Below are 15,283 nucleotides of genomic sequence, written 5' to 3'. Positions count from 1 at the left end.
CTAAGGCACAGAGGTGTGTGACACTGAGTGTACTCAGAGCACTCCCCGTGGCTTGCTCCAGACTGGGGGCATGTGAGTCAGTGTGTGTTAAGAGTGAGGTGGGTGGGGAAGGAGTGTATAATGACAGATAAGGCTACAGAGACAGAACGTACACAGAAGCCCGAGTGAAGAAACGTGGGCTTTGCAGTGTAGGTGATGGGAAAGAGTTTTAAATAGGAAATTAACATAATTAAATTTGTATTTGAGAATATAAATTCTGGTAGTAAGCAAAAGGATGAGGAGGAGATGGAACTAGATGAGAGATTAAGAAATTGCTGACAGGCAATAAATGTTGCAGCAGCAATGGGAAGAACAGGACAAATTTCAGAGCTCTTAGGAGGTAGAAAATATGAGATTTTTTTAGACACCTACAAATAGGGAAGGTGAGGTAGAAGTTGTCAAATAGGGAAAAGGATGGGTGTAGTTCTTCACCACTTTATAAACTGAAAATTGTGTCTGGTATGGTTCTAAGACCTTTACAAACTTAATCGTCCTAAGGTTCCTCTGACATAGGTACTTTGCAGCTAAGGAAACTGAGGTCAGGGTATCAAATAACTTGCACCAGGCCACGCAGGTGAAAGGTGATAGAGCCAATACACTATTCTTATTATTACCCTGGTCTCCACAAGAAAGACTCAGAAACCTTGTGGTTAAACAGAAGAATACCTTATATTTAAGAGGTGCACACTCAAGTATGTGGAAGTAAAGTATGAGGGTGTTTGCAACTTACTTGCACGTGGCTCAGAAAAAAAAAATCCAAGAGATTTAAAAGTGGAGCAAAATGTAAACTGTTCTACTGGTGGTAGATATATGGTGATCACCATACTACCCTTCAACAGTTTCTGTGTCAGAAAATTTTCCTAATAAAAAGATAGGAAAAAGTATTTTAGAAATTCTCAAATTGTGCCCTTCTTGTTGTTGTAATACAATTTAATTCAACAGATATATTATTGAGTTTTTCTGATGCCTAGCCAGGTCCCCTAATCTCAAGGAGCTCACAGTCTAATTACCACCAAAATACAGTTCAAGATAGAGAGGACACATTAGTTTCCAGTGTCACAGCAAAATATGAACCAATTTATGCAATTTAGAAATTAAAACCTTCAAATGTAGCTTCACTTAAAAAAAATTAACTCTTGAAAGTAATGCTCCACCTAATCTAAAACAGAACTCACTTCTAAACCCTTCAACAGTCCCAAATGTCTTCAGACATTTTTGCAAACCTAGGTTTATTTTGCAAAGAAACCTAGAACACTAGACAAACTTGCTAAGAACTTTTTTATTTAATCAAATTCAAGAATTATAAGCTTTATTGCTTTCCTTCCTTTAATAAGCCAGTCAGAATGCTGTCAAATAACCCTACAAAACAATACTTTAAAAATAAAATCATTGAATAAGTGTATAATCCTCTCATTATCACACACAGGAAAGTGTCAGTAAACTACTGGGTAAAATGCAAGAGATTTAAAACGTGAATTTACTCTGACCTATATTTTTGCCCCCAGTTTAGTAATGATATTACATGTCTCTCCCATTAGATGGTAAACACTAAAGGAAAGAAATCACTCAACTCTGTCCTGGCATAGCTGATGGCAGGTAGAAGAAGCTCAAACATGTTAACTGAGCTCAATTCAGGTAGCACCAAGTCTACTGGCTCATACATTTTGAAAAAAATAAACCACACACACAAATAATAATACCTAATAGATCATTATTTCAAAACAACTGCAGGAGTCAAATGGAAACCGTTTCCCAGAAAACTCCTGTATTTGGCAAGAGGGTCTTCCCCTCCTTTTCCTGCTCTCCACCCTGACAGCCAGCTCCATCGACATCTGCCCTGGACCACCAGGTGTTCACATAGCCTGCCCTGTATTTCTGTTCATGTCAGTCACAACAAGAACTGTTTTTCCTGAAACCTGTGATCATTTTCTAAGTTAGATCATTTCATTTTGGAATGGCTAAAAATTAGACTTTGAAAATCTGTAATCTTAAATTCGGTTCCACTTATTACAATTCTACAAATCAATTATACTTATGTATGTTAAATCAGATTTTAAGCTTTTCAACTCATGTTATCAAGACTTATCACTGAGGGCACGGTGGGGAGATTTTAGTTGAAGGAGTAAAACACACTGGTTCTGTATCTTTGCACAATGCTACACAGTAGGGGCTGGCAAACTATGGCCTGGGGGCCAGATTTATCTGGCTGCCTATTTGTATACATAAAGTTTTATTGGAACAGTCATGCCCATTTGTTTGTATATGATCTATGACTGCTTTCATGTTCCAATGGCAAAGCTGAACAGTTGCCAGGGTCCATATGGCCCCCAAAGCTAAAATACTTACTATCTGGCCCTTTACAGAAAAGGTTTGCCAACTCCTGATAAGCAAACATACCTACTGTAACACAGAGCACAGAGAGGAAGCATAGCCTGATAAGGTGAAATGTGTAACTTAGAAAATACATGAAAAGTTCCAAGGAGGAAACATGCACTATGAATGTTAGCAACTATCCCTGAACAAACTCCTGTGACTCAAGAGAAGGACTCTAAAGTAGAACAACTTATTTCAAATGTTTTATGGGATGAGAATCATGTTTCATGTTTTCTGTGTTGAAAATTTCTAATCAAGGGCATCCCAAGTTAATATGTATCTAACAGTTCTAAACTCTAAGAAACAGCTAGACTTCAAGTAAGCAAACGGATCATCTCTTTATTAATCTAATAAATTCAGGAATAACTCTGTAAGAGAGTCAGTAAGAAAAGACCACCGGCTACTTTCTTATTTTATATAGAGACTACTTCAAATAAGTCAGCGGAAAGGATACCAAAGCTGCAGTCTGAAAATCTGAGGCATTTAAAACGGCTCTGACACCCACTGTCAATGTGATCTGTGGCCAGTCACCTAAGTTTCTGTTTCCTCATCTTCAAAATTGGGATAATGTCCTTATCTATTTCACTCGCACAATGTAGGACCTCATTATTCTTGTCAGTTAAAAGGTAGGGTAATTTTTATCATTTCACGAGGACACAATGAGACAGACTCCAGGTCCATCGCATGATTGAACTGACAGAATGAACCTTGCCATGAAAATAAGTGGGACATATCAAAGTCATAACTAAAGAAGACTACTTGCTAACATTATGGAACCTACACTGGTAAAAGGCTTATTAAAAGTGAAATGAAGGCCAACTATCTTCAATTTAAGAGCATTTTTAGCAACATAATATCCATATAGAGGTACGGCTTTGAAATCTGAGAATAAAGCATCTGTTGCAAATAAAAAATGAGTCTCACTTAAGAGGATCCAGTTAAAAATAACACAAATAAGGACATGTAATTACCACATTACTAAATTATCACGACTGGGATCCTGGAACAGAAAAAGGACACCAGGTAAACACTATGGAAATCTTAATAAAGTATGAACTTTAGTTTATCACAGTATATCAATACTGCTTCACTGATTTTAATATACCACAGTAATGGAAGATGTTAATAATAGAAGCAACTTGGTGCTGGCTATATGGGAACTCCCTATACTATCGTCTCAATTTTTCCATAAATCTTAAACTGTTCTAAAATATAAAGTCTATTTAAAAAATTGTAGGGACCAGCCCTGTGGCTCAGGCGGTTAGAGCTCCATGCTCCTAACTCCAAAGGCTGCCGGTTCAATTCCCACATGGGCCAGTAGGCTCTCAACCACAAGGTTGCCAGTTCAATTCCTCAAGTCCCGCAAGGGATGGTGGGCAGCGCCCCCTGCAATTAAGATTGAACACGGCACCTTGAGCTGAGCTGCTGCTGAGCTCCCGGATGGCTCAGTTGGTTGGAGCACAGCCTCTCAACCACAAAGGTTGCCGGTTTGACTCCCGCAAGGGATGGTGGGGTGTGCCCCCTGCAACTAGCAACGGCAACTGGACCTGGAGCTGAGCTGTGCCCTCCACAACTAAGACTGAAAGGACAACAACTTGACTTGGAAAAAAGGCCTGGAAGTACACACTGTTCCCCAATAAAGTCCTGCTCCCTTTCCAATAAAATATTTAAAAAAAAAATTTTTTTAATTGCACAAATAATAAACTTCTAAGTCCAAATATCCAATTTAGCAAACATTGTTCAGTAAGAAAAAGTATACAAACTTACAAAAACATTTGAACACTAATTTATCACAACATCCAAAAACTGTCATCTAGAAAAAGGAATACCATCTATCATATGATGTAACATCTGGTTAACATCAGTAATGGTTAAACTATCACACTAAAATATATTTTTTCTTCCAGTTTACTATGATCAGAATGAAATACAGAAACTTTATAACACAAAATTTCCATGGCTACATTACATTTTGTACTAATTCCTGGTCAACTGAAGGAAGGCAAAACTGTTTCCTATCCTGAATTGTTTAAGAAAAACTAGTTTTTATATTAATTTCCACTTAATAACAAACTTTTTTAAAAAGCCCTTCTAAATTGTAATGGTTGAAATTGAGGAGAAGAATTTCAATTGATTGGTGAAAGTAAAATATATGGGTGCATAGGAATAAAAATAATAACTCCCACACATTACAGGTGTGTTATGTACTAGGCACAGGTGCTTTACATTGATATTCTCATTTAATTTGTATAACTCCTGAAAGGTAGAAGCTCTTATGCACATTTCACTGATGAGAAAACTGAGGAAATTAAATAATTTGCCCAAAGTCAAGTTAAAAACTGGCAAAGCTGAGACTAAAATCCAGGTGTATCTGGCTCACCCAGCTTTAATTTATGGCCAGGGTCACTTCCAATCTTCCCACTCATTCAACTATTATTAATATGAAAGTCAGTATCTGGACAACTCCCCTTTCTTTGAAAGTTTCAACTGTCTGACAAAGTCGGGTTTAGTTGGACTTCAGGACTAAATAAATAACCTAAATTCCCTCAAATCCTATGAAAGAAACGACTTTATAAGGATATGTGAAAGTTTAGAAAAAGTTATTAGGGGTTAATCTCATAAACCCTGCTTTTTACATTTCCTATCTATCTCCCAACATTTCCTCACTTCCCCCAAATCAGATGTTGTCATACTACCGTGTTTCCCCAAAAATAAGACCTAACAGGAAAATAAACCCTAGCATGATTTTTCAGGATGACATCCCCTAAACATAAGCCCTAATGTGTCTTTTGGAGCAAAAATTAATGTAAGACCTGGTAATATTTTTGGGGAAACACGGTATATCCTAAAGTCTTCCACATTTGCAGATGCTATTGCTCATGCCTAAGAGGACCATATCCTCTCTATTTTCAAGTGAACTCAGATTTATCTTTTAAGGTCCAGCCTCCAAATCTCTTCCTTCTGTGAAGCTCTGGGGAACTGCTCCCATCCAGACTGCATCCTTTCCTCCCCTATGACGCTAAACAACGCTGAACCACAGGAGGGAAAGTTACTCCATTTTCAAACCCTTTCAGTCCTGTTTACATCATGGAGAATATCTAAGCAAGGTGCCAATTTGTCTTCAACACTTCCCTAATACCTGCTAATCTCTCCTTTAATTAAAGGATAGCAGGCATCAAACTCAGCACCTTCTGCCAACAGTAGCTAGCTAGGTTTTATAACATTGTTTTGTTTTTATTATATTTTAGTTGCTTTCTATTTAGGGTAAGAGATGTTAGCCTTTCATTATGGTAGCAACATAAAGCTTCTTTAAAAATATTTTAAAGTGTGTCCATAAAAAAAGACATTAAATAACAGTACAAGTAGCATGAAGATTTGGGAAAAATCATGATGCAACTCAAGGATTAAGCATAGGAAACATTTTTATATATTGCTGACTACTCCTTGACAGAACTGTCAGTCATTTTTTTCGCTCATTATATAGTACTTATATAATATTCATATTCCCTCATAGTACTTATATAATATTCATATTAATGTGATAGGGCAAAAAAGGACATGACTGCCATTTTCAGATGACCTACTACAATGTTAGCTCCTGTGTTTTATCAATCAAGTAATTTTAATTTGAGGATTTATATTACCCACCACTTTCGGGGATCTAACCAATCCACACAAGAGATGGCTGTTCCTTGCAAATATTTTTTTATGAATATAAATAATCATGTTGAATTACAAGGATTTGTCTGCATGTGTTTCCCCCTTAACAAGACTTGTCTCCTTTAGCACAGGAACAATTTCTTGCTCATTTTATAATGTTTTGTTAAGTGACATGATCTAAAAATTGTCAGGTATTAAAAATAACGAGCTCATCTCTTTCCACAAAAAATGGACAGACAAGTGCAGTCAGTTTTATTTACCACATTTCCTTCAACAAATGTTTATTAAACACCTGCAATGTGTGCTAGACACTGATGAACAAGACAGGTAGGGTCTGCTCTTGAGGGGCCCACATTCTTAGGGAGACATGACATTCTAATGACAACTGCAAGTGGTTTTCACAGACCAGATTTCTATATACCTTCTATTTAATCTTTTGCCACTCCTTTCATTGGCCAGTTAAATCCCATTTAGGCACCCAGGCTCAACTTAAACCCAGGAGCCTTTACTGGCTGGTCTCCTGACTCAGATTCTTTCTCATCTGGGCTCATCTCTAACATAGCATTTTGCACTGTTTGCAATAAAATGTTGTTTTCTCAACAATACTTCAAGTTCTCTGAGACAGAGACATAGTCCTCTTGGTAGCCCCATTCCCTAGCAGAGGGACTGATATTTAACAGGTGCTGAATAAATGTTTGAATTTATAAATAATATATAAATGACTGAATGATTAAGAGCAATGCTCCAGTTAGGAATCAGCCAAGCTCCTGCTAACTCAATTCCAAAATGATTAAAGAACAATAACTAAATTTAAGTTGAAAACATCTACTAACCTTCCAATGAATATATTTGAAATAATTATTAATGGGCCACAAAGATATTTCCTCACAATTAAGAAATGCATATCAATGAGGATAAAAATGGAAACAAGTGATACTTTAATATCTTTAGTTGGTACATTTGAAACAAGAGTAAAACTCTGTAGAAGAATGACTTAGTACCAAATATTCCTGGCACAAGTACAGGGAATTGAAAGACACACTGCTATACCATGTGATTTCACTTATATGTGGAATCTAAAGAACAGAATAAGGAACAAACAAAACAGAAACAGACTCATAGATACAAATACAAAGAACAAACTGATGGTTACCAAATGGAAGGGGGTTTGGGGGGCTAGGTGAAAAAGGTGAAGGGATTAAGAAGTACAAATTGGTAGTTACAATATAGTCATGGGAATGTGAAATACAGTATGGGGAATATAGTCATTAATATTGTAAAAACTCTGTATAGTGCCAGGTGGGTGCTGGACATATAGGGGGGATCACTTCATAAATTATATAAATGTGTAACCACTACACTGTACACCTGAAACTAATACAAACTAATACTGAATGTCAACTATAATTGGAAAAAAAAAAGTCAAGGGGACGTAAAGTACAGCAAGGGAATGCAGTCGATAATATTGTAGTAACTATGTACAGTGTCAAATGGGTAATAGACTTATTGAGGTGACCACTTTGTGAAGTATATAAATAAATGTCTAATCACTGTGTTGTTTTGTACACCTGAAACTAATATAATATTATATGTCAACGGTAATTGAGAAGTAAATTTAAAAAAGAAAAATAATAAAAGGCTTCTGTGGGTGGACGCGGCTGAGTAAGCATCGTTAACGTCTCCCCTCCCACGTGGTCACATCTGAGTCTCCCAAAGAGCACAACAGCTGCGGACACGCTTCACCGGAGGTGTGAGCTTTGAAACTACTGACGACTCTTCTGAGCAATGGGGAACCTCACAGACTAGGTGGTGATAAGAGACCCAAACACCAAGCGCTCCAGAGCCTTTGGGTTTGTCACCTAAGCCACCGTGGAGGGAGTGGATGCAGCCATAAAGGCAAGGCCAACAACGTGGATGGAGAGTTGTGGAACCAGAGGGCTGTCTCAGAAGATCCTCAAAGACCCGCTGCCCACTTAACCGTGGAAAAGACTTTTTTCAGTGGTATTAAAGAAGACACTGAAGAACATCGCCTAAGAGATGATTTTGAACAGTGTGGGAAAACTGAAGTGATTGAAATCATGACTGACTGAGGCAGTGGCACGAAGAGACTCTGCTTTTGTCACCTTTGATGGCCATGACTCTGGAGACAAGACTGCCATTCACAAATACCACACTGAATGCCATGACTATGCAGTAGGGAAAGCTCTATCTAAGCAAGAGACTGCTAGTGCTTCCTCCAGAAAAAGGGGGGCAAAGTGGTTCTGGAAACTTCAATCAATGGTGATCGAGGAGGTGGTTTTGGTGGGAACGACAACTTTGGTCATGGAAGGAATGTCAGTGATTGAGGTGGTTTTAATGGGCTTGGTAATAATGGAAGTAATTTTGGAGGTGGTGGGAGCTACAATGATTTCAGCAAGTACAACAATCAATCTCCAAATTTTGGACCCATGAAAGGAGGAAACTTTGGAGGCAGAAGCTTCGGCTCCTATAGAGGCCAATGCTTTGCCAAATGACAAAACCAAGGTGGCTGTGGCAGTTCCAGCAGCAGCAGTAGCTATGGCAGTGGCAGAAGCTTTTAATTACTGCCAGGAAACAAAGCTTAGCAGGAGAGGAGAGCCAGGGAAGTGACAGGGAAGCTCCAGGTTACAAAAGATTTGTGAACTCAGCCAAGCACAGTGGTGGCAAGGCCTAGCTGCTACAAAGAAGACACGTTTTAGACAGTACTCATGTGTACGGGCGAAAAACTCGAGGACTGTATTTGTGACTAATTGTACAACAGGTTATTTTAGTTTCTGTTCTGTGGAAAGTGTAAAGCATTCCAACAAAGCGTTTTAATGCAGATTTTTTTTTTTTTTTGCATCCATGTTGTTGATTTAGTCTGATCATGACGCTGAATAAATGTGTCATTTTTTAAAACATGCTGCGTAAAGTTAGTCTACTCTGAAGCCATCTTGGTAAATTACCTCAACAGTGTGAAGTTAGAATTTCTTCATGGTGCTGCCAGGTTCCATTTGAAATTTATTTACAACCTGCTTGGGTGCAGAGGCCATTGTCTTCAGAAACCTCAGTGTAGTTGAATTCACAGTTACTGTGTGTGACCTGGAGCTCACCCAAGGGTCACCAAGGCAGAGTCATGAAGTTTATTTGGTTATTAATGATTGCTGGCACATCCTATGCAACATATCTAAACTGAATTATGGTACCAGATAAAATTATGATGGGAATGAAGCTTGCGTTTCACCTATTATCATGTGTAATGAATAAAGAATTTAATACCCTCTTAAAGGGGGGGAGGGCACAATACTTTGAAGAAGCACCTAATATAAAGCCAGATAGTACTCAGAATTCAAATGAACACAACAGACTTCTTGTTATAACACCAAAATTCTAGACCCTACCAAAAGTTAATAACTAAAATCCAGACAGATGTTGATTTTACCCCTAATACACTACTAATTTTCCAGAGCTAAAGAAGACAAACCACAAAAATAATGAATCCATGTATAAAAAATGGCTTGTGAGTTAAGCCAGATTTTATTATACAACTCAAGTGAGAGAATATCAAAATATCTGGACAGTCAATAGGCATTATTTAGTAAATACTGATGAATTCTCACCATTTTAGTTCAAACATCTTGACTTTTAAAAATACTACTTGAAGTCAATACTGATGGGATTGGCAATACTAAAGATTAAATTAGAAAGATTTACTTACTTAATTTAAGTAATTTACTTACTTAACTTAAGTAATTTTGGTATACCCCTATCCTGGAATACTACGTAACTATTAAGGAGGATACAGACGTCCACAGAAAGATGTCCATCAAGTATCATTAAGTGAAAAAAGCAAACTGCAAAACGATATGCACAGTAAGATCCCAGAGACAGTACAGAGGTTAAAACACAAACCCTGGAGCAAGACTCCTGGGCTCAAAGCTCAGCTTGGCCTCTTAACTAGCAGTGCAGCCTCCGGCTAGTTACTTCTCTATGCCTCAGTTTCTTCATTGGCAAATAGACACAAAACAGAACCTACTTTATAGGGCATGTTCATAGCATCGTGAGGGTTTAATGTGCTAATATATGTAAAGCACTTAACAAGCCCAAGTATTAACTACAATTAATACTTGAATAAGTTAATCAAGTATCAACTATAATTTTCGGGGAAAAAGAAAAACTTACAAAGCATTTAGTACAGGTATATATAATGCGGGGAAGAAAAGCTTTCATTTTTTGCGTTGTTTCTAGTTGTTTTGTTTTTTAACAAGGAACATTTACTACTTTAGTAATTTTTAAAAAAGAAGAAGAAAAACATAAAAACATGGCACTAAGATCTTCCCTGCTGAAATATCTGCTGGTGCAGTCATTTACTTAGGACAAGATGAATTCTGGGAATAATATTTAAAATGTGAAAATTTTCAAGTGCAACCAAAAGGACACAGCTCTTAATTTCTGGAGGTAGTTCAACAATAACAAGCTATACACCAAAAAGCAGAACTGCAATGACATTAAAATTATATCCCTTTATTTCCCAGAGGCAATAAATGATACAAAAAATACCCGCCCAATCCAGAAATGGGTGTGTCAGGAACTTTCACAATTAAATAAACCTCCATTAATTTTATTAGTCTGAAATTAAATACCACCAAATCTAATTTCCTCCTACTCAAAAATCTCTAATGACAACTCAGTAAGACATACAGGTATATAAATCTGGAGGTCAAGATAAACCAAATAACTAAAGAAAAACCTAAAACCTTTAGAACCCTCTGCAAACGTTTGAGAGAAAGAGTTAACCACCAACATGCTTTGAGGAAGCTTGGATAAACTCAGCTTCTTCCATAAATGCAGTGGGTGTACAAAACAACTAAACGGGGTAGCAGAAAGAGAACTTAGAGCTTCAGCTGCATTTTTGCTGAGCTGTCATACTGGTAAAGCCTGTTTCAAAACCCAAGTGTTCACCCTCAAAATTAAGAGAAGCATGTAAACAGCAGGCTGTCATGTCCATTTCATCACATTTAGAAGAATGCTATTTCACAGAGTGTTAACCTAAAAGGAACTTCATGGAGGACACACACAAAACTTATCTAGTTGCTTAAAATAGTTTTTCAAAATGAAATCGACCATTAAGTTGCCTCCATAGAATCATGGAATTCATAATTTTAAATAGTTTACATAATGCATAGAAAAAGAACTTGATAAATGATAGCTATTATTATCATTACTATTATTATGATGATGTTTTGAAATGATAGAACAGGAATTTATTCAGAGAGGCTTAATAAGTCACTTTCTATCAAAATCCAAGTTGGCCCATCACAACCTTGAATAGTTGGGATATTAAGAGGCACTTTGTCTTAAAGAAATCAAAGATTACTTGGGTTCTAAAGGAGGTGGTGAAAATGAGATAATTTTGCAAAAAGAATTCATCTATTCTTTCCTAAGCTTTTCTGGTACAGAAATCAGTATTTGTAAACATTTTGCAATTCTGCCTTAAGTGCTACAACTTTTAGACCTAATATATTTTTATCAAGTAGTCAGGATTTATAAATAATGAAAGTAAAATCAAGAGATGGGTCTGAGTTCTGTATTAGAAAGTGAAAGGAGAAAGTTTAAAGTAGGTTAAAAATAGGTTAATTTAGACTAAGTCCTAAAAACTTTAAAAATACATGTATCCTCATAAAATTAAGATTGCTTGGGAACATAACTTGACTCTGATCCTGAAGAAATGCAAACAGGCAAATATCCCTTCACTAACTTTTTCGTCTTTTAAAATAGGTAATAGAAACACCATGGTTTAATCCTTTCAAACACTCACAGAAAAAAAATTGCAAACAAATTAATAAGAAAAAAAAACGGAAGAGGAACTGAACACGTTTGACGACATGCTTTCCACGAGTCTGCAGCGTGGGTGTACTGGCATTACAGGGAGCAAGACCAAGCAAGCATCTTTTGGACAGACATCTTAGATTAATGAGCAGACGTTTTGCCTGGTTTTACAGTTATAACAGTATGCTTAAAGCCTTGCATTGAAAAAATGGCTTATGAAAAAGGTGTATACATTGAAGTTTCATCTCCAAACTTAAAAAAAAAGACATTATAGAGACCCCCCAGAAAGTCTGTATTTTTTAAACATTTGCTCAACCGCTCATTCATATATATTAAATAAGAGAACTTACAGTATCAACAGATAGTCAACACGTCTTTGAACCATGGCATTGCAGAGTTCAAAACCGGGTTTCAGCTTAGAAACAATGAAGAACTGCCTTTCTGAAAAAGTTTTTCAAAATCCTAACACAAACTAAAACATTCTGAAAAATCAGAAAATAGAGGTAGGCATAAAGAAAGAAATTTTAATTACCTATAATTTTAAAAACCAGAAATCAAATAGAAGCCTAAAGCTTCTTCTAAAATGCATACATGATACAGAAATTATTGGTCCTAGTTACTTTACAAATGAAAATATCTTAATTAGGATTACTTAAAGAGTTAAAGCCCCAAACAATTCTATGCAAACAAGTTTAGGCAGTACAAGTGTAAAAAATTACATGACTGAAATCCTTCTTTCCTAAGAAAAAATTAATTCCAGAGTAGACAATGTGTATGGTGAAAAAATAAAAAGTTGAAAGCGAAAACATTTAATTAACCATTTGAGAAATTTTTTTCAAGTACTGGTCTTTCCAAAGCAAGTAAGAAGGATCCCACCTATACTGGGCTTTTATATACACACACACAAAATACTTTACCTTGGAAATCCTAGTGTAACCAACTCTCTCCAACACACTGACTCCTAAAAAAAATTAAAAAATAAAGTGAAAAGTCTTACCATTGGGATATATCCACTTTCCCCCTTCAACTTTCTACAAATATTATGGATAATTTTTCCAAATAACCTAATTTAAACTGAAACACATCACATTTAGAAAGTGGCAAATGTTGTATTATGAGTTGGACCTAAAAAAAAAAGTTAATACATATTGTTGCAATTTCCAGAATGCCATTATCAAGTAGAATCACCTTGTAAGGTGGTAAGCACTGGGCCATTACTGGAAAGCAGCTCACAAACTCACAGTGAAGCCAACTGCGTGAAGTGGGAAGTGACAGCATTATGACAGTGGCTAAGAAGGCACCAGAAGAGTAGGGCTTGTTTTAAAGTCAGGGATGTGGTATCAAGGTGGAAAAGAGTGCAAGCAGATTGAAAGCTGGAGCACCAAAAGGTAACTAAGCAATTACTGAGTAAAAGCCATGCTGCTGATGCTTTTCATATGTCATTATTATTATTAGACTTAATCGTATGTGAAAGGTATTTATCACCTCCATTTTACAGATGGGAAAACAAAGTCCGAAAAGTCAAATAACTTACTGCCTAATCATTCAACTATTACATGACAAAGAAGGAAGTCAAAACTAGATTTGTTTGCTCTCTGGTTCTTCTCCAGTATACTGACTTCAGATTCCCTGTGAGCAATTTCACTGTAGGAGGAGGAAGGGAGGGAGAGACGAAGAGTGAGAGAGGGAGAAAAACTTGGATGATTCCTATTTAATTTACAAAACCTGTCCTTGTTTTTGTACAAGTTGCTCCCTTCATCTGGAGCCCTTCTCCAATATCCCTACAGCCAATTAAATCTATGACTTTAGGTCTAGTTCAAATGTCATCTCCTCCCCCAGCCATTCCCTGATCTCCCACTCTCCCATTTAGCAGAAGTTATCTCCAATCTAAATTTTCTTGACCCTTTACACAGGTACGTCTATTAACAACTCATGACTTTCAGAAAGTTTTAAAAAATTATCACTCCACAAATTACTTATTAATTACAAAGGGGAAAAAAAGGTGCCTTTACAATATAAATCTAGTAGACATTACTTTATTCAAACGATCAAATTTACATCAGTAATGTAACTGATATGTCATGCCTCTGATGTGTGATAACACAAAGAAACCTAAAATCGCCTACATATCATTCCAGCGAAAAATGTTTAACTTGAATCTGATCTTGAAGCAACGTTCAGACAAATCCAAATTGAGGGGCATCCTACAAAACTTGGTCTGGATGTTTATTGTCATGGTAGACCCAAAAAAGGCTGAAAAACAATTCTAAATTCAAGCAGGCAACTAAATACAAGGTCCTTAATCAAATCTTGGGTCAAAAATAAAAACTGAAAAACTAAGAACAGTATTGGGACAACTGAGGAAATTGGATATATATATATATATATATATATATATATATATATATACACACACATATATACACACATATGTATATATATTTATATATATATACATATATATGTATATATGTGTGTGTGTGTGTGTATATATATATAAAGTAATATTATATCCATGTTAAATTTCTTGAGGGTGACAACTGAATTGTAGATATGTAGAAGAAAGTCTTTGTACTTGGGAAATACATCCTAAAGTATTTGGAGGAAGGGTGTCCTGGTGGTATCTATATCTAACCTGCACATGGTTCAGCAAAATATGTGTCTACTTGTTCTTCGCAAAGCAAATGTGGCAAATGTTAACAATTACCGAATCTAGGTGAAGAATGTTGAGTGTTTATTGTATTACTCTTTCAACTCTTCTGTAGGCTTACAATTTTCAGAGTTGGGAAAACATATTTAAAAGTTATGGATTAAAAAGAAATCAACAGAAAATAGGGAAAGGTACAAAGAATGATTTAGCACTTGTGTTCTGTCTCCCAGAATTAAATGTTAACGCTGTCATAGTTGCTCCTAGTCTTTAAATTAAAATTACAGGTATCGGGCTGGCCCAGTGGCTCAGGCGCTTAGAGCTCCATGCTCCTAACTCCAAAGGCTGCCGGTTCTATTCCCACATGGGCCAGTGGGCTCTCAACCACAAGGTTGCCAGTTCAATTCCTCGAGTCCCGCAAGGGGTGGTGGGCTACGCCCCCTGCAACTAAGATTGAACATGGCACCTTGAGCTGGGCTGCCGCTGAGCTCCTGATTGGCTCAGTTGGTTTAGAGTGCGTCCTCTCAACCACAAGGTTGCTTGTTCTACTCCCCCAAGGGATGGTGGGCTGCGCCCCCTGCAACTAACAACGGCAACTGGACCTGGAGCTGAGCTGCGCCCTCCACAACTAAGACTGAAAGGACAACAACTTGAAGCTGAACGGCACCCTCCACAACTGAGATTGAAAGGACAACAACTTGACTTGGAAAAAAGTCCTGGAAGTACACACTGTTCCCC

The 15,283-nt window shown here is 36.9% G+C and overlaps 1 protein-coding gene across 18 annotated transcripts in view; it reads right to left on the bottom strand.

Annotated features, from left to right (window-relative positions):
* GAPVD1 (GTPase activating protein and VPS9 domains 1) overlaps nt 1–15,283 on the bottom strand; it is a 61,316-nt gene that overhangs the window by 42,709 nt on the left and 3,324 nt on the right. For 15 of the 18 annotated variants that reach the window (XR_012495940.1, XR_012495939.1, XM_019728576.2 and 12 more), the window contains exon 2: nt 12,816–12,859. The exons of the other annotated variants lie outside the window; for them this stretch is intronic. The gene's annotated coding sequence lies outside the window, so the exon portion shown is untranslated. The remainder of the gene's footprint in view (nt 1–12,815; nt 12,860–15,283) is intronic. 18 annotated transcript variants of the gene reach the window in all.

The sequence above is a fragment of the Rhinolophus sinicus genome, linkage group LG04, assembly GCF_036562045.2.
Source record: "Rhinolophus sinicus isolate RSC01 linkage group LG04, ASM3656204v1, whole genome shotgun sequence".
Lineage (NCBI taxonomy): Eukaryota > Metazoa > Chordata > Mammalia > Chiroptera > Rhinolophidae > Rhinolophus > Rhinolophus sinicus.
This window is presented reverse-complemented; position numbering and strand designations above follow the sequence as displayed.